Source organism: Pezoporus wallicus, unplaced genomic scaffold (genome assembly GCF_028554395.1).
Source record: "Pezoporus wallicus isolate ANWC-B61680 ecotype Strahan unplaced genomic scaffold, APGP_CSIRO_Pwel_v1 contig_3817, whole genome shotgun sequence".
Classification (NCBI taxonomy): Eukaryota; Metazoa; Chordata; class Aves; order Psittaciformes; family Psittacidae; genus Pezoporus; species Pezoporus wallicus.
The window spans coordinates 9,129,547-9,153,592 of record NW_026635157.1 but is presented as its reverse complement, the minus strand read 5'-3'; the positions used below and the strand labels follow the sequence as shown (position 1 = coordinate 9,153,592).

General features: G+C 39.5%; 1 long non-coding RNA gene across 2 annotated transcripts in view; it reads right to left on the bottom strand.

Moving 5' to 3' along the window:
* The window catches only part of LOC130597142 (uncharacterized), a 33,716-nt gene extending 10,958 nt beyond the window's left edge, over positions 1 to 22,758 (bottom strand). For both annotated transcript variants that reach the window (XR_008971684.1, XR_008971683.1), the window contains exons 1-2: positions 22,690 to 22,758; positions 7,741 to 7,866 (exon numbers count right to left, since the gene is read on the bottom strand). This is a non-coding gene — a long non-coding RNA (uncharacterized LOC130597142). The remainder of the gene's footprint in view (positions 1 to 7,740; positions 7,867 to 22,689) is intronic.
* Between the last annotated feature and the right edge of the window lie 1,288 nt (positions 22,759 to 24,046).

Here is a 24,046-nt window from a genome sequence, read left to right as displayed (position 1 = left end):
TACAAGGAGCAAACAGCCAAGGAACACACAACCAAGGAACAAATGTGATGCCTTCAAGAGGTCTACCTGTTTCTGAAAAGCCTCTGTGCCTGTGAGCAAGGTCTTCAGCAGTAGACTGGGAAATGAGAAGGCTGAATGAAGGTGAAAAGCTGCCTTTAACCTCCATCTTCAATTTCATTACCCCTCAGAGACTGACAACATCAGAGTCTGTGTGCGGGCATGATGAATGGAGTAAAATGCAGAGCTTAAATAAGAGTAAAAAAAGCCTCCACTCTCTACACAGATGTACTGTTGCAGGGGGCTGTTGTATGACCACAATTTTAACATAAGATAGAAGAGTTGCATCTGTATCCACATATCAGTATGTGCCAACAAAATGCTGGCAGGCATATACTGCCTTCTTTTCAGCCCACCCTTCTTTCTTCCCTAGAAATGTTATAACTGCTGCTACTTTACATTGTAGGCTATACTCACAGCTACACATTCAATTATTTTTAAACAGTTCCAGTTGCAGTTCCTGTAACAGGCTCCATTTTCCCCTTTGTCCTTTTTTTTTTTGGCTTTTACTAACAAAATAAAAGACAGATCATCTAAGGATCTTTGTTTAAATATTATTGGCATGCAGTAAATTTAGTAATGCTAGAGTTATTCCTGGAAAGATGTTAATAAGATTACTCATATTACCTATGCACTTAATAAAGTTTTGCTGGCTACTGCTGGATGCTCTGTAGCTCTACTAACTTATAAGTTAGGGAGGTTCCCAGCTCACTACTGAAGGGAAGGCTGATACAGTCATTAGTTAGTGCCTTGAGACTGAGAGAAGGAGCTGCAGGTTCCTTGCTTTACAAGAAATATCTTTGCACCAAGAACATGGTCCACACAGGCTTTAGTAGTTTTTTCCATACTAAGAAAGTCCAGAGCTGCCACCAAAAAGCAGCAGAAGTGCCACATGGTGACCCCAAGGCAGGGCACCCACAGCTGAAAATGCCCCATCCATCTCCCCCTACACAAAAGAAGAAAATATTTTTTTTTAACCCAGGAAGGTTTCTATTTTAGAATTTGATTGGTGGTGGCACGGATCCTTCTGCTGGCACACAAAGAAGGGGCAGTGATGGTGTGGGATGAGAGGAAGGAATGGCTGATGCCTTTCCATCAGTGGCAGCATTTGTGAACCAAGAGATACTGTCTCCTCTCTGCCCCACCATCTCATCTGTAAAATCAGAGTGCAGTACTCCTGTTCTCAAATGACTTTTGAGGATTATACATTCCTGCTGCTGAAGTATTCAGATGTATGAGATATATAAGTTAGATTAGGCCTCCATTAGGAACCTTGGGAATGTATTTTAGCTGTTTATCTCACATGACTCATGTCAGAAACCTTAGTTTTCTTCACTCCCCTGCTGCATCATTTTTAGGATAATTTAATCTTCTTCCTTCTTCCTTGCAGTTCCATTTAGATATTGGGACAATTCTGAAAATAAAAATACTGTGCAGAAGAAATATTTTCAGTATTTTAACAAATTCTATTTTTCCCCCAAATTTGGCCAAAAGCAGTCTCATAATTTGATACTAATCTTCTCCTTACTATACAAAAATTTCTGACATATTTCACTGAATATATTGTCTGCTTAAAAATATTCTCTGAGTCATGTAGGATAGAGTCCAGTCTGAAAATCTCTGTTTAAAGGCTTCAGTTTTTTATCATTAGGAAAAATCACGGTGGTATTTACAAGAGGTATTACCACTACTGAAAAGCTGGGACAAAGCAAGATTTTTGAAAGCCAAGTCCAGAGTTAAGACCTGAAGTGTTTTTCTTGGTAAAAGAAGCTGTTGGAAAAGAAGCTACAGTGAGAAACTTTGGACGCTCCTAAAAGCAGTATGTAGCACATCTAGGTGATGATTAACAAGGGAACACAACAGCACACTGGAATGCTGGAAAAGTGATAAATGGTAAAGGAACTAGGGATTTCATGATGGTGGAAGGGGGAACAATGAGGAAGAATAAGATGAAAATAAGGTAAGTATCATTCAGTTTTGAAGAAATCATCTTTGAGGTGTATTACTTGGAAGAAAAGTCTCCAGTGTTCTGTGGTGGAACTATCCAACTTGAGTTTCTAAAATTAATCTTGTGTTTCACATTTAATAATTTGACAAAGAGAATTGAATGACAAATGTATTACAAAACTTCATTTTTCCCCAAGTACATCTCGTTCCTGTGTAAACATTAGCAATGTATATTGAGTATGCGCATGGTGCAGTTTGTTGAATGATTCTTTGCAAAGAATACCTACAAATGTAACCCATCTTTATTCCAGTAAGTCAGCCTAATTTCTACAAATATGTTTTTTGTTTATAATATTTACCAAAGACTTTCTAGCAATTGATTCTGCATGGCATTTACAAACTATTAGGTACAACTAATGCCTTGCATTTTGTTACCATTCATTCACTGCTACTCAAACAAAAGATCTGAAATTTCTAGTACATTACTGTAGATAATGTACTCGACAATTATTTTCCTACTGTAACCTTTGTAGCTAAAAATCATTAATGTGGCAAAAGTGTTTTTTTTTTAATTGCTTTACGCTGTTTCTAAACTGAGGTGTCTGATAAAGATGTGCATTTTTCCTGTTAGAAGTTTTAGTTCTTTGTACACACACAGGATGCTACCTCCATTTTGTATCAGGAATATTTTTTTTAAAAAGTGTGTAGTTCTTGTAGAGGTTTGTATTTGTGTCACTTATACAAGAAGAATTCAAAGATTTACAGTTGTTTCATTTTCATAACTTATTTGCCAAAAAGTACCAGACTAAAGTAAGCAACAAGCTAGCCTCTTGAAATGCTCTTTTCCACTCTTATTATACATTTCGAAGCCATTAGAAGCTAATCTGACAACATTTTTATGTGACATGGTTGTCAGTAGGAAAAAAAGAAAGGCATGGGAAAGCAGTGGGAAAAGCCTGAATATAAGAGACTTCAATATATTTGGGAACAGCTGCTAAAGAGATACGTGGGTATAGGAAATACACTGCCCTAAAAATCAGGATTTCAATAGATGTTGGACAGCACTTTAAGATATACTGTACGGTGTCTTTACCATTACTATGTTTACAAAGAAAAAGAAGACAGCATCTTGATGAGGCAGATTGCAAATGAAAAGAAAATGACAAAAAGTTGAAAGCTGAAATTCAACTGCAAGTTGAATTAAGAGTCCATCAGCAATTAAGATATTAAAGCTTCATTTCAAGTGGGTAATTAAGGGCCGAAGTAACACCACTGATTTGAAGCAATGGTTCGTGTGTAGCAAAATCATATTGTAAAGACTTATACAGAATTTGAGTTTCAGCACTGACTGAGTACTTCCCTCAGCAAAAGCTAATGACTGACATTGCATGATGTGCAGTGTTAAACATAAAATCACAAAAGCCTTTCCAGTTCTCGCCGCCTTAATACATCTGCTCTCTATTTTGGCTTCTAATTTTTGCAGAACTCTTCACTCTGGTATTATTATTGTTACTACACTGAATTATTTAGTAGCATGGAGGAATTTTCTTAGTTTAGTTACATAGTCTTTGTAGGACTGATCAAAGCACTTGGTTTGCAAATATATCACAAATTGTCATACATTTTGGGTGAACTAACAGTGAGATGTCATCTGTTTCATAATACTGGACTTGCAGAAGTAGTACAGACTTCTGAATAATGCTTAACATGACATGAAAAGCACCAAGAATTTGTGTACCAGGACTCAAATACTTACAGACTTGAAACTGTTGATAACTTCCTACAAAAATAGTGTTTTTAAAATGAAAAGGTTGAATTAAGAAGGTTGTTTGTGCCTTAGTGCTACAAGGTATGTTTTGAAAAGCCACTGAAGGAATTTAGTTGCTCTGGTCTCCAACATTGTTGACAGTGAACACCTCTTTGAAAAATCACTCTGTGTGCTTTGCATATGTTAGAGTCCTCCAGCTCCATAATCTCCCAGACTGTATTGTTATTGCATTTTTGACAGCTGGTTCGCATACCAATAGTGATGTAACCCAGCTGACCTTATATCCCTTGCAGGTCATGCATGATTCTTGCATTTACAGTTTAATAAAGCTAAGAAACAAGACTTGCAGAGAAATACATCCTTCCTTGGGCAAAGCGTGTTGCAGCAGCTCTAAATTGATTTAATGACATAATGGAAACAGCAAAGTATCTCTCTGTGTCAAATTATATTCTTTTATGACAGTAAGTCACCATGTGGATTTTGATTCCTTCTCAGAAGAGAATATCTAGGGAATCACATTCAATGTGGCAGGTAGAAAACGAGTCTTTCTCATTTCAACACTTGCTTGCTTATTTTTACATCATTTTAAGCACATGATTTTGTAATTTCTTCTGCTTCCCATCTCTCAAAACACTGTAACTCTCTAAGTCAAAAATTACTTAACGGAATTGGTCTTGCTGCCTTTTCATGACCCCAAAAATTCCTTTAGATAATCTTCCTCCTCTTTTTTATTTTTTTAATCTTGGTGCTCTATTTTCTGTTGGCTGTTTCCCAAAATTTCCTGTGTTAACGTTGATTAGGTCCTTAGAATGCTGCACAGATTATGTGAAGTCATGTGCAAATGTGTTGGCTTACTTAACTCTAAATAAGAAAGAGAAATTTAAGACTGTGTTGATAGTGATAGTTTCATCTGTGCCTTTGTGCATTAGAAAATATCACAGAAGGCTACATGTGCTCTAGACCAGGTTTTGACTAAACGAGGATTATGGACAGTATGCAAGTGCTTTGTCCCTCTCAGATGCACTCTTTCCAACCTTAAGAACTGTTACCCTTCCACAAGTTTTGCGCTTCTGTCTGCTGTATTATCATGTTTTTATTCATCCGGTTCAATGCCTGGGATAACAGATGTTGAACATCTCAGTAGCACAGCTGGAGCCTGTGAAACAGCCTTTATTTTGAATTGTCTTGACTGTCAGAGTGGAAGGGAGTCGGAAGACTCAAAATAACAGTGACAAAGGATAGTGGAGAGGAGCAAGAGCCACCAGACAACTTCTGACGTCTCAATGCATTGTACTGACATGAGACACTGATGTCTTCATTACCAACAAACTTTCTTCTAAAGTGGAAGTGATATGCCTGCACCGAGTGCAGGAAAGTAGTTTAAATGCCAAAATAATTCAGCAGGCTTTGCCCACTTTATTTTTCCTTAGCTATCTAGTTGTGAAGGTGTAAATATTGTAACCCCAAAGGGATTTTAGGGATCATTAGCGGCATAGAAGCTGAAGATGTGAGTGACGCTTGGCTGAAAGCCTGCAACTGATTGGTAGCCACAAGTGTAGTTTTCAACTACAGAAAAGGAGTGAGATCATCATCATTAGAAAGGAAAAGAAAGATGGAAACAAGATGACCTTTTTCACAGGGAATTCAAAGATTTGTACCTTTGCTTTCAGCTTGTGTTGCTGGAAGAAAGTTTGAAAAGGTAAGGGAAAGAAAATCACAATATCCACAATGAAATTAAAAAATTCCCAGACTAGAAAGATTGAAAGAGCCATGGGTAACACAGTGAAACTTCACTAACCTTCAGTTAATTTGTTCTTATGTTCCTATTAGCGAAGCCAAAAAGATGTTTTTTCAGCAGTATTTATTTCACTAAACTTATAAAGAAAGTATAAATGAGAGCTGGAGGGAGAAAGTAGCTAGTAGTTGACTTCTAGAAATAATTTCCGGGCATAACACAGTCACTTTATGAACTGTTTAAAAAAAAAGTAACCTCCTACCAAAATCACAGTATATAAAATACTTGTCTCCGTGCTGAAAAAAATCCTCACTTTACATTTCATCCTGGAGGGTAAGCTGCTGAAGTCCAACTTTAACCTTCAGTGCACGATAAACAGCTCTCCTTTAAAAAAAAGAGTTAAAATCACTCTAAACCAAAGTACTAGGTACAAGAACAAGAATGAAATAACTTTTTTTTTTTCTTCATGAAACGAGGAAAAATGAAGGCGTGGGGGAGCAAATGAAGTTTTTTGAAGCCATATTAGGGTTTTCCTTATTAGCTTCCTCTAGCTACAGCTCCTCTGTTTTCATGGATTTCACCGGTGAAATTTTTCAAGAAAAACAAAAACGCAACTCCTTTTTCCAAGATACTGGCTGTAAGAAAGACATCCACTACAGCTTTTAACAAAATTAAAAGGGTGTAAAACAATGCAGATGAAGCCTACAGGTCACTTATTAAGCCCTCCAAGGTCAAGCTGTTGCATTTTCCCCTGCCCTGCCTGGTTGGTACCAGTACTGAGAGGGCGGTGAAACCAGCCATACAGCAGGCAGCGAGAGGGTTATGGGGACACAGGGAAGTGGAAGGATGTTTTCTGCACCTAAGAACTCAGTTTTTTGAGGAGGAAATTATGGGTTCTTTTTAGCATGCAATTGGAAAATGAGATGAGGATGTATTTGGATGATAAAATAGCTTTTATTTTTAACTGTAGACATTATTGGGAACATCCAAATGAAAGCACAGTATTGTAAACCATTCTAGAATTTACTAGCAAATTCATAAATGTTCTGAATTAAAGAATGATGGTGCCCCCTTTATGTCTTTGTCTTGCAATTTAATTAAATTGACATCCTTTGGTAGCACTCATTAGGGCATGGTGTAAGTTATTTACTGGGTCCATTCATCATAGCACATGAAGGTGATAACACAACTCCAGAGTCTCAGGAGCATAAAAAAAGTGGTAATACTGGATGATCTTTCTAATTTTTTGATTTCCTGGTTTGAATCATTGAGCTAATTGGGAATCACCAGCATAAGCCGAAGAGCTCCGTCCTGTTAAGGGGGCAAATTGACACCATGAGCATATTGATACATTTCAGGGCATGTTTTTCCCCGGGCATGTCTTTCCCCAGCCATGCCATGTTATCTCTCATCTACCCAGAAGGATCTGGAAATCCAAGAGGGGAGAGCATCTACTGCCAACTTCTTAGGTTAGAGTGGGAATCATTAAGACACCCTGTCTGGATGTTGCTGCAGACTCTCATCTCCTTTACCTTCTGCCTGACACTGGTGCGATACTGGCGACATGACTGATTCCCTGAGCTATGTACACAGAGTTGTTTCTTGTGCCAGCACTAAGCAAACATTCAGAGCAATTTAAGAAAATTTTTTAGCATAGATGAGATTGAGGCCATTGATAGCTAAACTGTATACGAGCCTCAGCCCTCCAACAGATGTGTATTTGGATTGATCATCCCCCCTGCAGACCTCACCTATAAAAATGAAACACAGAGATGTCTACATAGACCCTTGCCTAAGCTTTGTAATACTGTCAAGCCAGGGATGTTCATCCCAGTGAGCTGGCTTGTCAGAATGGGCTAAACTTCAGTAATTGATGAGTTTTCATGCCCTGGTGAAAGGAAGCCTTCTAGCAGTAAATTGCATCATTGCCTTAGATGACCATTGGCAGAGGTCTTCACCAAAGCAGCTCTCAAACATAACACATTGTCTCACTGGAATAGAATAGCAGGGCTACCTGCTTCACTGCCTTGACATCAGCTAAAAACTCTGTAACCTCTCCAGCAAATAATAAAAAAAACCCCAACTAAATATCTTTTGAACCTGACTGTTATTTTGTCTCATACAGAAGAAGCCAACTTTATGACATACAAAGCAGTGGGTAATTAATACTGAGTGAGGGGTAAAAGAAAAGGAAAAACAAGGGGAATGTCACACTAAGATAGCAAAAGCTTACCATCTTTGGGAGCAGTTTTGGTCAAAAACCTAAAACATAGAAATAATAAATAAACACTGCAGGTGGGACTGCTGATACTTTGATGTCATAAAGTTTTGTCATGTCTGGAACTGCTAGCATCAGCGCCTACAGTGAAGAGATTGATTTACATCCAGTGAGTGCACTAGCAACCTAATAATAGCAATATATTTTCCAAATAGGTCACTCTGGAAGAGTTGGCTTTATTATAATTATATACACTGTTGGACCTACTAGTATCTTGAATCACGGGATCACAGGCAGCACTCTCATAAATCACATTGTATTGCTGATTTTATCCATATACCGTGGTTGTAATTTATGTGTCAGTTTATATTTATTCCCCTACTTGACATTATTCTCCAGTTTGAGTTATTTTTTTTTTCCAGTGTTATTTTGACCTTAATAAAGACTGCCTTACTACAAAGTGAATTATTAGTATATGGACCTTTTCAGCAAAGGTTGGTGCTCACAGGAATATGACCCACATTTTTCAGGTACCCCTATCTTTTGAGTTCTCTATTTTCTGAGTTAAACATGAAGGGTAAGCCATACAGTTCAGGTCACATGGCCAAAGCAGTGACAGGAAAGATGCCTCTGAGGAAGTTCAATCTTTGGGGAATTACTGTCCCCAGAGGTTCAGGGCACAGCCCTTTGTGGGTTTGTCCTCTAAACCAAAGTGGTGCCCACTCCAGCCTTGCTCCCACAAACCTCACTTCCAACCCAAACCATCCTATGATTCTATGATTCTGTGATTCTATGGTTCTGTGATTCTATGTTTCTATGATTCTATGATTCTATGATTCTATGATTATAAGAGATTGTGTCTAGTATCTCAGACTTTTCTTCTACCTTGAAACTGCCTGAATATATATGCATTGACATCAGTAGGCCAATTATTTTCTCTGGTTGTACCAATAAAGAAAATACACTGATCTCAGAGATTTGTATAATAATTATTGAGAACATTGGAATTTGACCTCACAAGCCTTCATATTGAGAGATTTCCATCTTTACAATGTGAAGGGTTTTTTTAGCTTTTATTAAAACTCCAGCTCTTTTTTTTCCAAAGCTCAAGTTATTTAATATGGATATATTTCTTCATAGGACTACCACACTGTAAATCTGCATTCCACAAAGGCTTAATTCCTAGTACTATATATATTCTGCCTATAAACTCTACTTAGATTTGTTTTATTCTATCAGTTTCACACCTATGATTTTGACATATCTACATAAGATAGAGAGTCAAAGACTGCTGATCCAGAATAAAGAATAGCAAGCTACCAAGTACTTGAATGCAGAAATTGAGGCTAAGCCTCTTGGAAACAGGAACCTAAATTAATCTTGAGCTTGATTTTGGACTTTCTATGCAACACCGGTCAGCAGAGTCATAAAGCAGGACATTCATTTCCACTCCAAAAGTGTGAGAGGATTTAGGATACACAATACCAATTCCATTTTAATAGATATGATTTTATCTCTGGTCAAAATTTTCATATATGTTCTGCCAAGTTGTTTATTACATAGTTTATCTTCAGAGACAAATATGAGCCTGTCTTTGCACAGGTCTTTTTCATCAATAGTCCCATGATGACCGTCTGATGTGGATGGGCTCCTTTATTGTGTTTACCAAAACATACATCATAACAGTCTCATCATTACTTTCTGAAATCAATTAAAAAATATTTCTAATGATTCCATTCAGCTTTGGATAAAGTCTTAAAAGGAAAATTAAATGATCTTTAGCAAGGTACACAAACTTGAGCTAGAAACACTGAGTAACTCCAGCCGTGTATGCTCAGGAAATAAAGCCATCTACTGTTGGTCGCTGCATCTCATCCTCTGTTCATGACTGTTGAAAGAAAAATACACATCTAGCCAATAATGCAGTGATAATTGGTTAGTATGTCCATTTTTTTCTGCTTTAGTGGCATGCGCTACGTATTTGAGGGAAACTGACAGGCATAACATGTTAGATGTCTTATCTGGGTCCACCACAGCCAAGATGCAGTTGGTCAGATTTAGACTTCATTCATGTAAATCAGTCTTACATCACTGATTTATTTGATCTGCTGATTTAAACCATGTGAAAGTCTATCTTAGAAATTGCATGAATGGTTCTGGTTTTCTTTTGTCTTCTTTGAAATGTAGTGTCTGTGGGTAGATTTTGTTTTGTGAAGTACTGCTATAATGGACCACTCATCATGAAGAAAGATGCTACCTCTGTTCTTCATGGAAGAGCGTAGATGCAGACAACCAGAGAACCAGAGAAAAGCTGGCTGTAGGGAGCTGGTTTTTCACACCAACACAGTCTGCATTACCCTCTGATGCACCAGGAGCTTCCCTGCCCTCACCCCTGTAAGGCAGTTCTTTTTCGCTGATCTATGTCAAATACATACTGGGCAGCAAATCTTCATGCTTCCAGAGACTGGCCTTGCTCTGTGCCAAGGCGCATGCTGAGAACTGCTGCTCCCCCGTGGAAGGGGAAGGTGTTCATGACAGCCTGAAACATGGGCTTTGGCCTCAAGAAATAATCCACAAAGCAACTGCAAGGTGAGAAATGCAGCACAGTTTCACATTAGGAAATGTCAGCTCTTCAGCACAAGCCTAATGGCTGTTCTATTAGTTCACATTACTTTCTTAGTCATGATCAGAAGAGCACAGGTTCCCTGTTCAGGGTAGCGCCAAGGACAATAAAATTTTAATCTGGGAAAGAAATTTCTGTACCAGAGAAATAAGCCTGAGTAGTCGAGATGCTGAAAACATTTCCTGATACAGAGTCTGCAACCTTATAATTTGTGTAAGTTACCAATGTTTATCACTCTCTGCATCTCAGTGGAATTCAACACTTTGTTGTGCTGCAAAAAGCCAGCTGGATGTTGGCTGAAATGAAAAAAAAATCTCTATTCTTGTTAAAAGTAAAGGTATCATGAAGAAAAGAGGAAAAATAGCATTGCCATAGTTTGATGGCCTGCAGCTCCGCAGTTTCCTGTGCCAAGCATTGAACTTGCCCCTCCAAACAGCTGAAAACAAAGGTTCAAGAGCAGTGTTTGACCATATGCTGCCATGTGAGTGCAGGTGCAGGCATAGGCACAGGGTAGAGGAAAAGCATGACAAACCCCTGTTTAACTGTCTTTTGTGAACCTGTGGGTCAGTAGGCTGTATGTAGATGGACAGCAGAGGAAAGAGGGCTGAAAAGCATAGCATGGGAAAGGGGCTGCTGAAAGTTGTTTGATCAGTGACCAGAGGTTTTGTGCAGACTGCACTGATCTTTGCAGATTTAGGATCAGCTGTGTGTTGTAGCATTATCGTTTGCCCTGATCTGTGTGAAAATATGACAGGAAGATAGATCAAACCTGTTCTACTTACTGGTGTTCTTCATACCTATCATCTGGTTTAGGGGGTCCCTCCCTGACCCTGAGTGTGAGTTCTTATGGCATGTGCTCACTCAAGCTCATAGACTTGAGCCTTGTAAGTTCAATTCAGAGTGGGAGGAGGCTGGTCCAAAGCATCATCTCTCTAGACTCCTAACATGGTATTTTTTCTGTGTAAGATCCATCTGTAGTTGCTTTATCATCTGAAGTAAGCATGGAAGGGTCATATTGTAATCTATCTATGGCCCAACCTACCAACAGTCTTTAATCACAAGTTACATCTTTGTTGTCAGTTATCAGTGCTTATCCTAAAATGTTAGATCTCATAGCTAACCTCAGCTCTTACCAAAGGTTCCAAACAGAAAACTGAGAGTGCAACATAATTTATGTGACCACCACTAAGCTCAAAGATGCAGAGAAATTTAGTGCATTCTTCTTTCATACAGAGTCGGCTGCAGTCTTAAAAAATGTGTTGTGAATCTACAACTAACCAGATTAGGAGAGGCACACTCAAAATAAGAGTCAAGAAAGTGAAGCAACTGGACCAAAAGAAACGATGCTAAGCTTTTGTAGCCAAAAGACATAGGAGAGCTATTTGGCAATAAGATTTTTCTTGGCTATACTAGTTATTATATACATTTTTCATTTGAGGTTTTGCATTAATATCCCATTGGTTTGCACACACACTAGGGTTAAGAATGATACAGCTAAGATCTGGGGATATTTTACATTTTCTGGGGAAGAGGGGGAGGGAGAGGACCTGTTCACGCACTGGCTGTAACCAATCAAGTTTTGCATGATGCCAAAAAATTAAACACAGTAAAGCCAGACCCTGTCAGCAATGAGTTGATTGCTTTAAATAAGGGAGATTTCCTGAATGTTTAAATTGGAACTTCTATTATGATTAAAGCAAAGAGAAGTACCAGGATGCTTCCTAACTATTTAGTTCCTAAAATTCCTGTGAGGTCTGGAGATGACAAATTCAATTCTGATGTGCTGTGTTTTACACTCTGCAGGCTGTAGTAAAAGGTAAAACTAATCAAGCTTGGGTTTCCCATGGGCTGTACTTTAAGATGTTTTCTTATTTAAAGTCTTGGAAATATGTTAAAACCCACGTAGACTGGGTGAAGTTTATACAAGGCAAAATGTATTCGACCATGCTTTGCACAGTGTGCATATTTTGACTTTTCATTATTTTTTGTTTGTTTAATTCTTCATCCTGCTTAAAATTGTATTCCAACTTAAAATTGTATTCCAACTACGTTTGCAGACTGAAGATGGGGAAGAACAGTTTATAGCTCCCTCAAAATGTTGCTTAGGACTGTTTAGAGCAGAGGATACCTTGGTAGTGAATTGAACTTCTTCTGTAAGATGTTAAATGCAGGAGAGAGAGTAGGCACATATTCAACAGAAAACTTTCAATTACAAGTCATGAAATATTCATGCTGCTTATACTCTTTTTAGAAGAAACAAAATTTTATACCTAAGCCTATATTGTAAGGGAACATTTAAGTTCAGCTACAGCAATCCTTCACTGTTTCAAGCTCCACAAAATGAATAGTTAGATGGAATATGCCTAATTAATCATCACATGTACACAATCAACATTTTACATAGCAGGGAAAATTATGGAAATGAGCCTTTTCAGAAGATCCATCTCCATCAGAAATTACTTCTGACCTATGAATGTACTCCTCAAATACTTATTTTTGAAATGATAATTTTTAAATTTCCTGAATGAAAATGTCTCCCATTTTGAATAAATGAAGCACTATTTCTGTGCAACCACATACTTCACCATATAAAATGATCTCATCAAGATCTTTATATCCCACCAGAAAAAATATTCATCTTTGAATCTTCTGTGTCTCAGAAATTTCAAGGCTGGTTTGAATTGCTAGATTGTTTACATTTCCAGAGTTTAGCACTTTTCATTATGGTTGTTCATTGCAGAGGTAGTTTTTCTGGTTCGAAATTAAAATCTCCCCATGCAACCTCTCTGATATGATTTCCAAGTTTAAGTTGGAGAGAAAGAAAGGAGGAAAATACTTAAAAGATTTATTATACCATAAGTTCTGTAGTGGTCCTTCACCAAATGAATGACAGATGAATAACTAGTAATGAATGACAGATGAATAACAAGTACTATTTAACTGCCTGTGTCATCATTTTGCATGCTGATTGAAACCATCAAGTATGCTATAACAAATGAAAGATACAGACAGACAAAAAAGTTCATATTTAGGACAAGTTTTTTAGACTCAGTACACTTTTGGGTTTGGTAGTTCCAGAGGAACTCCTGCTGCTATTAGCAGATATCGATCCGTAAAATAAAGGAACTTTATAGAGGCAAAAAACGCTGTCTTTTCTAAATGGAATGGTGTGAACACAAGTGCAGATTCAACTGGGGTCCAGGTTTATATTTTCTCATTCTGGCTAGCTTTCACCAAGTGATGTTGCAATTGCAGAGAAACTGTGTCACTTTATTATTGCGGCCTACATGTCAGTTTTAAATAACATTTTCCATAAATAGGATTGTTTTGATTAGTATACCCTAAAGAACACCTGTTGACAAGTGGGCTTTGGAGTCCCTTTAAATTACACTTTAATTAGTACATGTGGTAATTGACAGTGGGGTGCTGCTGCGAGCTCCTCCCTCATGGGTATGCCCTATACAGCCAAGTGCGGGAGCCGAGATTACACTTTCTCTTGACAGCCTCTATGTACTGCTGAATTTAGGATTAGGGTAGTTTTCAGGCTTGATCCCACATAATCAGATTGTGCCTCTGTGGAAGCAAATGATGAAATCTCCTTCTTTCCAAAACAAACAGCTACACGTGGTTAGTGAGGGAACAAGTAGGTTTAAGCCTCCTTCATGTGAGCTCTGCTAGGCCACTTGGGAATGTAATTGTTCAGAACCCACTATGGACAGCCATCAGTACCTATGGTGAAATACAAACTGGTGTATTAGGAGCAGCTGACAGAGAAAGAGTCAAAACCTGCTGCGCTCTCTGGCCTGGATGTGATCGTGGATAGGTAGAAATTCCCTTGTACCTCCCTGTACATGGTCAGAGTCTTTCAAGGTAAGATCCCAGCAGACCTGTTTACATGTCTCAGATATTGATGGGGGTCTGTATGGTGAATTTGCTTTCTCCATGGCCATGTGCACCTAAACTACTTGTGTTGCAAGCAGCAGCAAGCTGGGCTTGTTGGGTATGATGCCAGCTGCCCAGGCTTGCTGACTACTGCTGGACTATCCCAAAACATCCGTGAGCATCAGCATGGTGGGAAAGCCTGGGATGCTTCTGTGGACCTGCTGCAGCTGTACCTTCAGAGCTAGGCAAGCAAAGCAGGCGAGAGAGCAGGAGCTGCAGCTGCAGACAATTACTGCCTGCGCACAGACTAAACAAAGGGCGACCACCACAGCACCACAGATCCCAGAGATAGGCAGCTTTGGCCAGCAGGACCGGGAAGGGCACTTACCCCCTTCACCATAGACCACTTGCCCAGGCAAATGTTTTGCACAGTCGAGCATGCAAAGCCAGCAACTCTCAGGTAATTGTGACAGGGAAAGTCAAGGAAAGGGAAAAGAGCAAGTTTAGCTTTGCAAAAAGCATAAAAGCATCTCTCCCTTGTGCAGCATTGTTTTATTCACTCCTCAGAGGCAGGTCTGATTCTACCCGCATGAATTCAGGTGCTCCTTTGGGGGAGAAGAAAGAGGTTTCTGTGCTCTTTGAAGCTTATGTATGCTGGTCAGACAGGAAGCCAAAGCTTCTGTCAGTCAACAGCACATGCAAAATTTATCAAGTATATTACTTGACAGAGGTTACTCTGTCATTACTAGCTAACAGGGCTCTGCCAGAGAATTTTTTTTATGGAAGCATGTGCTGTCAAAGGCAAAGTGTCCCTTGATTGATTGCCACAGCTGACCTAAACATACAGGGATCACTGTGTAATATCCCCTTTATCATATATAAACCGCCAAATGCTAAGTTCAATAACACTAATGGTCTCGCTTAAAGCCCTGAAGCCAGGCGAATTCAAAGAGGGAAAAATGCCATCTTTTCTGTGATCACCACAGGGTGCAGCAGAGCTGCCGCCTGGGACAGAGATGTGGGACTGAAGAGTGGGACTACTGAGCCCTGCAGCGGGCTCAAGGGAAAACACTGACCAGCCTATAAGCTTAGCATTCCACAGCAAAAAATATATTTATACATATGTATTGCTCAATTCTGTATTGTCTGCTAAGCAGCATGTTATTGCAGATATACTGTGCAACAGTTGTGTGTCTTGGTATACTCTAAGCCTGAAAACTGCTTGAACTGTCTCAGAAGGCGGTAGACCCCTTCTTGAAGGAGTTTCTTGGTGGTTAAAGCTCCTTTAAAAAAAAACCAACCAAACAAACAAAAAACCCCAAAGAAAACGGAAAGAAAGTAGCATTTACAAAAGAGGGGTGAGAAAGTTTTCAAAACTGGAGGCCAAACTTGAAGACCTCTATAAGCCATTTAAAGGCATCATTATCATTTCCTTCAGAGACAGAAATATAGGTAGAGGAAATAAGACCTGAATGTTACTTGTGTTGTGATTTTCTTAGGGAAGACAAAAAGGCCTGGATGAGGGAGCAGAAGAGAACTGAATATAATGTTTGCATTATGGGGTATTACAATACTAAAAGTTTGAGAAATGCAAGGTCTGAGTGGGAGGATGCAGTATTATTTGAACCCTGGAAAAGCCTGAAAACAGCTCAGATACCATTTTCATAAAAATGAGCAAAGGCTCAATTTTAACCCGTTACTCTTCCCAAAAAAGAATTTACAGTTTTTGTTAAATGTTACTATGAATTCTCCCTTCAATTGTTCCGCAGCTGTTAAAATCTTCTGCTTAGCTGCAAATGAAACAGCTATTTAGACAGAGATCAGGGGCAATTTCAATAGCTGGGAGCCAAGCCCTTGTCCTCCTGAGGTCAATGACATAGCTTACTATAATAAACACACGACATCAGGCTGAGAGCCATTTCTGATGGGGAGGTCTAAGGTCTTGCGGGTCCTTCTGTCACGGTGTTTCCTGGAAGACTATGATAAGACTGCAGCTGGGGATGCACAAAAAGATCCTATGCAAGGAAAGAGCACCGTGAACAATTTCTGACAGAAACTACTTGACATTGGGGTTTGTCTTATGCATAGAAGTAGATTATTGTTTTGGTTTGGGTTTTGTGCATTGTTTCTTCTTGTTGCTGGTTTGTTTGGTTCAGGAGCCAAGCCAAAACCTTGCTTTGGTTCTGCTTAAGCGAAGCATTTGTGTTACCTGAAAGAAATAGTTCCAATCCCTCTCGATACGTGCACAGGCTAGATCACTATCACCATATTGCAAATCATCTTTTGGAAATCAAGTGAAAAAACCAACAACAGTCCAATGTTATTAGTAAGTGCCTTATAACAACTGAAAAACACAGGAGAAAACTCCAGGACAGATGCCCTCTTGCTGCTGCACCTGTTGCTCTATTGCCTGTTTAAGGGAGCACAGCCATGGAGGGGGGGACGGGGACAGAGTGCTCTCTAGGGATACTCTAGCTCCAAAGTTGAAATTGGCAGGACAATTTACTTCAGGGGCTACTTGTACCCATATAACACTAGCGGGTCACAGCCTAGCTCTGCAGGCAAGTCCTTGGGGGAATGCTCTGCTTCAGTGGGAGTTGTAGGGCATGAATGAGGTGTCCAGAAAAAGTAAGCCAAGCTTTCCACCAGGAGCAAACATTCAGAAAAGTCACAGCTGTAAATCTGGGTAAGCATCATCTAGGCAAAGCCTCCAACGAACTGGAAAGAATTTGCTGCTTCTCGTGGAAACTGGATACAAATAGATTTCCATGAAAGTGGCTTCCTAGAGTTTCAAGTTCAAAACAAAATTTAGTCAATGAGTTCAGGTAAGAATTTCTTTGGAGTATGAGTTCATTTGAACTTGCAATGGTCAGAGACCCAGATGTAGTTTTCCTGAATCCTCCCTTGTCAGCCCAGAACCCCTCATTCCCCCAGTTTGTTCTTCTACTTAGTACCAAGAGAGATATTACCCACTTTACCCTGCTCTGTAACTTCTCTGCAGGTTGTTGTCGGTAATCACAAAAGATGGATTCAAACATCTAGGGTTTCCTGTAAAAGCCTTCACTACCTAGATCCATTCACCCACAGAAAAACTGAATCTTACTTGAGTCTCTTGCCATTAGGAGTCAGTCCTTCCTCTTTCACATACAGAGCCAAGGTGTAAACCAGCAAATACTTCATTAGGGATACAGTGACAAATCATCACTAACTCAATGATATACAGATGAATATAGTACAAGTAGTAAGTCAATTTGCTACAATGAAGCACAATCACTCTAATACAATGACATTAACTTACAGTAATTGTATGTAGAAGTGCTTCAGTGGAACCTGGATAAAAAGCCAATTCAGGCTAGGAAAACTTTGAAACACGGGAGGACATTCTTTCTTTCTTATGACATTAAGAAAATTTAAGTCCTCTTGGTCAGATCTATGGGAATTTTCATGTGTTTCAGATGTCCCATACCTGTTTTCAGCTGAAGTAGTTAATATACTGAACCACATAAGCTTGTCTGTTTTCATTCACCAGTTTCTTGCAGGACACTTTCTTTCTCTTACAGCCTCAAACGAAGAGCTCAAGTTGAATTCAGCTTCAGAGCCCCTCCCTTCTCAAAATAGCCAGGAATTTCATTCCTGGTGCAAGTGTCTTACAGTACCTGGAAGGGAGGACAACAGAGTGGCCTGTGGTAACCAGCTCACACCTGTCACCTTTCTTAAAAATAGCTATTGAGTCAGCCTTTCTCATGGTTTCCTGCTGGTGCTCAGTGACATTGTAAATAAACAGTGAGTGGTTCTGATGACGCCCTGCGAATTCCTGCAATGTCCATGGAGAATCCCATCCATCCGGTCGTAGTGATTGATGCTCTCCTGGTTCCAGTTTAGTACATGCCATCTCAACTTTTATATTCAAGCAACAAATTGTTAAGAGGCTGTAGTCCTACATTCATGCATGGTCCTAGTTCCAGCGGTGATACCAACAGATAATACATATGCGAGACTCCTCACACTGGTGCTTGCCCAGAACTCCAAGGGGGAACAGATGAATATATTGTCCAGCATGACTTTGAGATGTGATGAGATATAGAGACATAATAAGTGATTCAGCTGTCATTTCCTTACTCTCTCCTGCTCCTTTTTGTGAGCGTGTACTTTGCAAGAGATTCAGTCTTGGAAAGTGGAAAGTGAAGATCTTTCCACATGGCTTTCCATGTGGCTTTTGCTGCTGGGTCTTTCATTTAATTCAGGGACATCTCAAGCCCACTGGTGTCAAACTCTGACCGGGGGAGTTAGAAGCAAGGTGTAAGCAATCTTCCAGGTGTGGGGAGAGAGCCCGGGTGGGAAAGGATGCATAACACACACTTGGAGAAGAGTCAACCAGTCTGGGTTAGTTAGCACCTGAGGGAAACAAAATGATGAAGGAGGCCTACATTTGGAAGCAGAACAGTGTTTCAGGATCCAAAGTACTGTGCATCAACATCATCACAGTAAAGCAAAAGGCAGAAAGGAAGCCATGAAGAGCTAATAAACAGATGAAAATCTGGCTCACAGAGCTACCTGGCTATGCTGCAGGTATTATAGTCAATTTGCACATCTCTCTGAAGAGACTTTTCTAAAAACATATCTTTGGGAGATGGGTTTGCCAAAAATAACATTTTATCAGCAGCACAGCTTGTCAAAACCAGCATTTTAGCTAGTGCAAGCACTTGGTGTGCAAATAATATTTTTCCAGGAACAAAGCTTCCCATATTGGAAGGTAGAAGCTGTTAGCACACTACCTTCACTAAATCCATCCCTCCCCCCTTCTTTTTGATAAAATGTTATTTTCATCCATCTCCTCCCCTTAAAAATAACATTATTTTTGGAAAGTTCCTGCCCTTCATGAAACACTATTTTCCTCAAGGAAAACTCCTGATAAAACTCCACTTTCAGCAAGCCTTTCTCCTTAAATTGCCATGGTCCTCACTCCTGATAAAAAGGTGTTTTCTGTTAAGTCTCCACTTCTGATAAAATGTTACTTTTTCCAAACTTCTGCTCCTGATAAAACATTCATTTTGCCAAGATTGGCTCCTGAGAAAATGTTATGCTTGGCAAGGGCTGTTCCTGATAAAACGTTTATTTTTGCCAAACCTCTACTTTTATTAATTTTTTTCCATCTCAAAATTATTATTATTTCCCCTAAAGCCTCCTTAATGTAAGATATTGGATATGACACACCAGTGGGTGACAGAGTACCGTTTTCCAACCAGTCTTTTATCCACAGTCATGATTGTTACAGTGAACCCCCCAAAAGACTGACATTGAACGCCTCTTGCACAGTGTGGTCCTTCTGGAAGATGAAGAAGGAACAATGAAAAAGATATTTGCACCCTTGTGCTGAAAATGGGCTTAGTTATCATATTAGCTCCTCATATAAGCAAACCTGGTCTTATTTAAAAGCGAATAAAATCAGGCCCACCAACAGGTTAAAGGCGAAACATTTAGGTGATGTTCAGGATTTTCCAGTTCCATAATATTTAATGTTCCAGTTAGGTTATATGAGGTTATAGACAGGAGATCAGGAGATCCCTGCTTGTCCACTGCAAGTTTACACTGCCAGCAGTTCTGTACCTATTCTGGCTTGTCCTGCCCAAATTCACATTGGCAACTGCCATACTGCACCACATTCTTCTCAAAAAAGGTTTCTCCCATAGGCATGTGCAAAAATCTGTTCTTGCAGTTGTGAGGTGCTGTAGGAAGGGGTGACAATGGCAGAGGGCCCAGGGGGCATGTTGGCACAAGACAAGAGAACTTAGGTAACATTCTGGAGTACTCACTCCCTTTGCATTATAAGATGTCCTTCTGTATTGCAATGTTCAACTTGAATCCAAGACACTTTGTCTATTGTGTCAAGTCTCATTCAAGAGCCAGAAATAAGCCACCTGATGTTTTTCACATAGTTGCACAAAGTGCTGCTGATCACTTGAATGTGTGATTAAGGGGCTGTGACACACAATGTGTGCAGAAAGGGTGAAGACCTGTCTAGTTTGGAGAAACCTCAGGTCTCTATAGGGCAGCAATCTGTAGGGCACTATACAGTGGACTCTTCAGAAGAACACCTTGCAAGGTGAAGAGGCAAAAGGCATAAATTTCATCAAGAGATATTCACTTGATAAAAGGAAATAAAATAAGATAAAAGAGATGAAAGGAAAACTAAATATCACTACGAGAGTGGCCAGGCACTGGGACTGGTGCCCAGAGAGGCTGTGGAGTCTTTGTTCTTGGAAATACTCAGAACAGAGCTGGACACAGCCCTGAGCAATCCAACTTTTAAGACAACCCTGCTCTTAGAAGGAGGTTAGATGAGATGAGCAGAGGTCTCCTCCAACCTGAAGATATGTTTTTCAGTGTATAGCAATTTACACATTAAAGCTGGAATTCAGATAACGGAGAGCACTTTTTTCACAGTGAATAAAATGTTTACCTTGAGCTGAGTTGAATAGTAGACAGTAATCCCTGTGTTTTGTTTAGTCTTACTAGTTAATGTCTCATCTGAGGTATACCTTCAATATATTAGTCTTCTGGAAGTTAGCTGGAAGACAGTAGGTAATTCATGGGAAGAAATGTTAAAATTACTCCTTTTGGTTAAATAAATGTTAAAATTACTCCTTTTGGTTAAATATCTGATTTATGAAACTTCAAAGATAGGAATGGGAGTTAGAGATGTCATATCTCAATGCAGTCTCAGACAGAACATGGTAAACCTGAAGACAGCCTTGCACAGAGGCTGTTGAAACATGTGGGCAGAGGCACCCAATGCACCTTTTCCAGCAGCAAAACACACTTCGATCAGTTTAAGCCAATTGAGAAACTGCAGGTTCAGGAAGTGCCCATGGGCCTGATCTGAAGTTTTGTTATTAATATGGGTTGCTCTCTCTTAACCTCTGTACCTCTGTTTCTAAGCGTAAGATATTCTCTGGTTTGGGAGTCTCATCTACAACGCTGAGCACCAAGCAACACATCTTTCACAAAGAGCAGAACAGTGGGGAAGCATGCTGGCCCCCAAGAGTCCCTTTGAATTGTAATCCCTTGCATCAGAAAGACCCATTGTATATTCTGGAAAAAGCTGAAAAGTAGTACATGAGCAAGCATTCATGGGCTGGCCTTGAACTCAGTTTACCAGCCACTGGGCTCAGTAACCAGTTAGCCCCAGCAGCAATGAGTAAAGTAAAAAAAGAGAGCTCTGGCTCAATATATTTCACTGCTCCCTTGCTCACCAGAGTGAGAAGGAGCCCTTTGTCCTTACAGTTTAGTGAAAGTTAGTAACTTTGCTTTGCATTTTTAAATAAAAACTTAAAATCAAAAGCACGTCTTACTACCAAGAAGCTGAAGTAATTAATGAGCCCTCTCTTGCTTTCTTGCACTCCAATTTTAACAAAGTGACAGTGGACAAGATGTAGTGACATGCAAATCCTTAAGTCGCTAAGTTGTAAAACATGACAACAGTACCTTTATTCCATAAAAGAGACTGGAAAATCAGTGTTGATCCCTTCCCTCTCTCCACACCTCAGCAGATGCAGGTGTTGTTCTGAAAATGGAGTAAAACCCTGCATATTTTTAGAACTAGTCCAGAGTACAACGTTAATCTCTCACTTCAGATTAGCAAATGTAGTGATCCTTGTCTGGTTTCATTTGTGTTATCTTTTCATACCAGAATGGGAGTGTTTTCTTGCCAAGAGAATTAAAAAAGCTAAAATGTTTTCCAGGTTATGTCATAATAATAAACCTTAGATCCACTACAGCAGAAGTTGCATGAGAGAAATGTTAACAAGTCAGTAATAATGATGAACAGAACTGCAGTCTAACAGCCCCTACATTGCAATGAATTTTGTCAAAGAAGAGTAAGAATGAGATTCATATGCAGATGCTGGTTTGGGATGCCACAAGTTCAATGCTGAACTTTGGGTACCAAGGTAGTACTCTGAAGATACCCTAAACCAATCGTCCCTTCTGGAAAGCCATATATTTTACTACACTGACATTTAAGTTAAAGTCATGATGACCTCACAACAAGTTGCCCCTTGTATCTTATTTGTATTAGGCTTTTTGGGGAGTCATCCATATAAGGCTTTTGTAAATAGATTTTGGTTTTCTTCTAAAAGATCTGGCTTCTGGCCAGGCAGCTCCCTGCTGTGTTCTTTCGGTATTTAGAAAACATAAACATCTGCTTAAGGGCATTTTTAGGTTTCTCAGATTTCCATTTTCTTCAGTGTCCACACTTCCACACAAACCAAAACTGTTTAAATATAGCACCGTTTCCTCAGTTGTTCAGAATTTGTCCTCCCAAACAGGAGGCACGTAAATCAATGCAACATGTTCTACTGTATCTATGAGAGTATTTTCATATACTCTAATAAAGCATGGCAACATGAAAAGTACAAAACCATTGACAGTTTATTCCACTGACTTTTTCCAATACTCACAACTTTGCTGCTTTCTTGATTCAGCTTTGAGACCCTGGAGAGGTTTCTACCTACAAGTCTAACAGTTGGAGTTCGTTTGCCTGAAATTTCTTTATGACTCATGTTGTTGATCTATTTTAAGAAAGCCATCCCATTTCCAAAATCCAGTCTCTTCTGACATCCCCTGCCACAGTCACCTGCCATTCCTGGCTGCTCTTCAGCAGCTAATTTGCACACCACATAAGCATTTTAAATTTGCAGTTAAACTAGCGATAAAATATCAGTACTAGACATAGTGGATGACCTTTCTGTTAATGACATAAGCAGACTAAGAAGTATTCTTTTAAAAAGACAAACCCCCCCAAACACCACCAAGACAATCTATTGCATTTGCTTGTTGGAGTCATACATCAGGCCCTGACTCATTTGCTATTCTAAATGGCTGAACTCACAATTATGTTATGTTTAAAATATTAGCCCCATAAATATAGCCATCAATGCTTATGTGGCTTTCTAGGAAAGCTTTACTAAGAGATTTCATTTTTCTATCAATCCCTGTAGTAGACACAAGTCTAGAGGCACCCAGTCTCTGTCTAGACGCTGCCCCCTTAATATCATACACATAAAGTTTGTATTGTATTTCTCTGCAGTAATAGAATTAATCCCCAAACATTGCACTGGTAAGAAGATATGAAATGTCTAGCTCCACACCTGAGGTCAAACCTTTTCAATTTGGCAGAAAAATATATTAAAGGAGGTTAGTGTTAAAATCAACTAACAAGTTTTAAGAAATTTAGAGAAAAAGAGAACCTATTGATTTTTTTGTGTAGTAAGTAACCATGCAATAGGAAAAATGTTGGAAGTGTTTTTGAACTGTTAGGGCACAATCTGAGTGCAATCTGTAGGCTGTGAATTCTCCACCCGACAAGACCAGTTGCCAAGTAATTTCTCGGATAGCAAGAATTTGTAGAGATACAGATTTACTGGTGTTATTTAAAAAGTTATAAGTGAATAATAATTGTCCCATTTGCTAAAGAGAAGTATTTCTTTCCTTTTGGAAAGCTGTGGAAAAATACTTTGTCCCTGGACATGTAAGTGGTGAGCAGAAGGCAACTGATGACTGGATTAACCATGAAGCACGAACATGAGTGCAGATGCTTCAGGGCCCATAGGCTTGGCCATAGCCCCTGAGTCAGGTCACTTTACTGGCAGCACAGCTAGTTGCCTCCATGCCCTCAGGTCAGCTTGGCTCCAAGCTTCCTAGAGCATGAATTTCCATGACTTACAAGCTGTGGGGTTAGGAAAGACTTATGATCGTACTGGTTGACAGCACTGCATTTTGACCGCTCCCTGCAACTGTTAATTGCTATGCAATTTG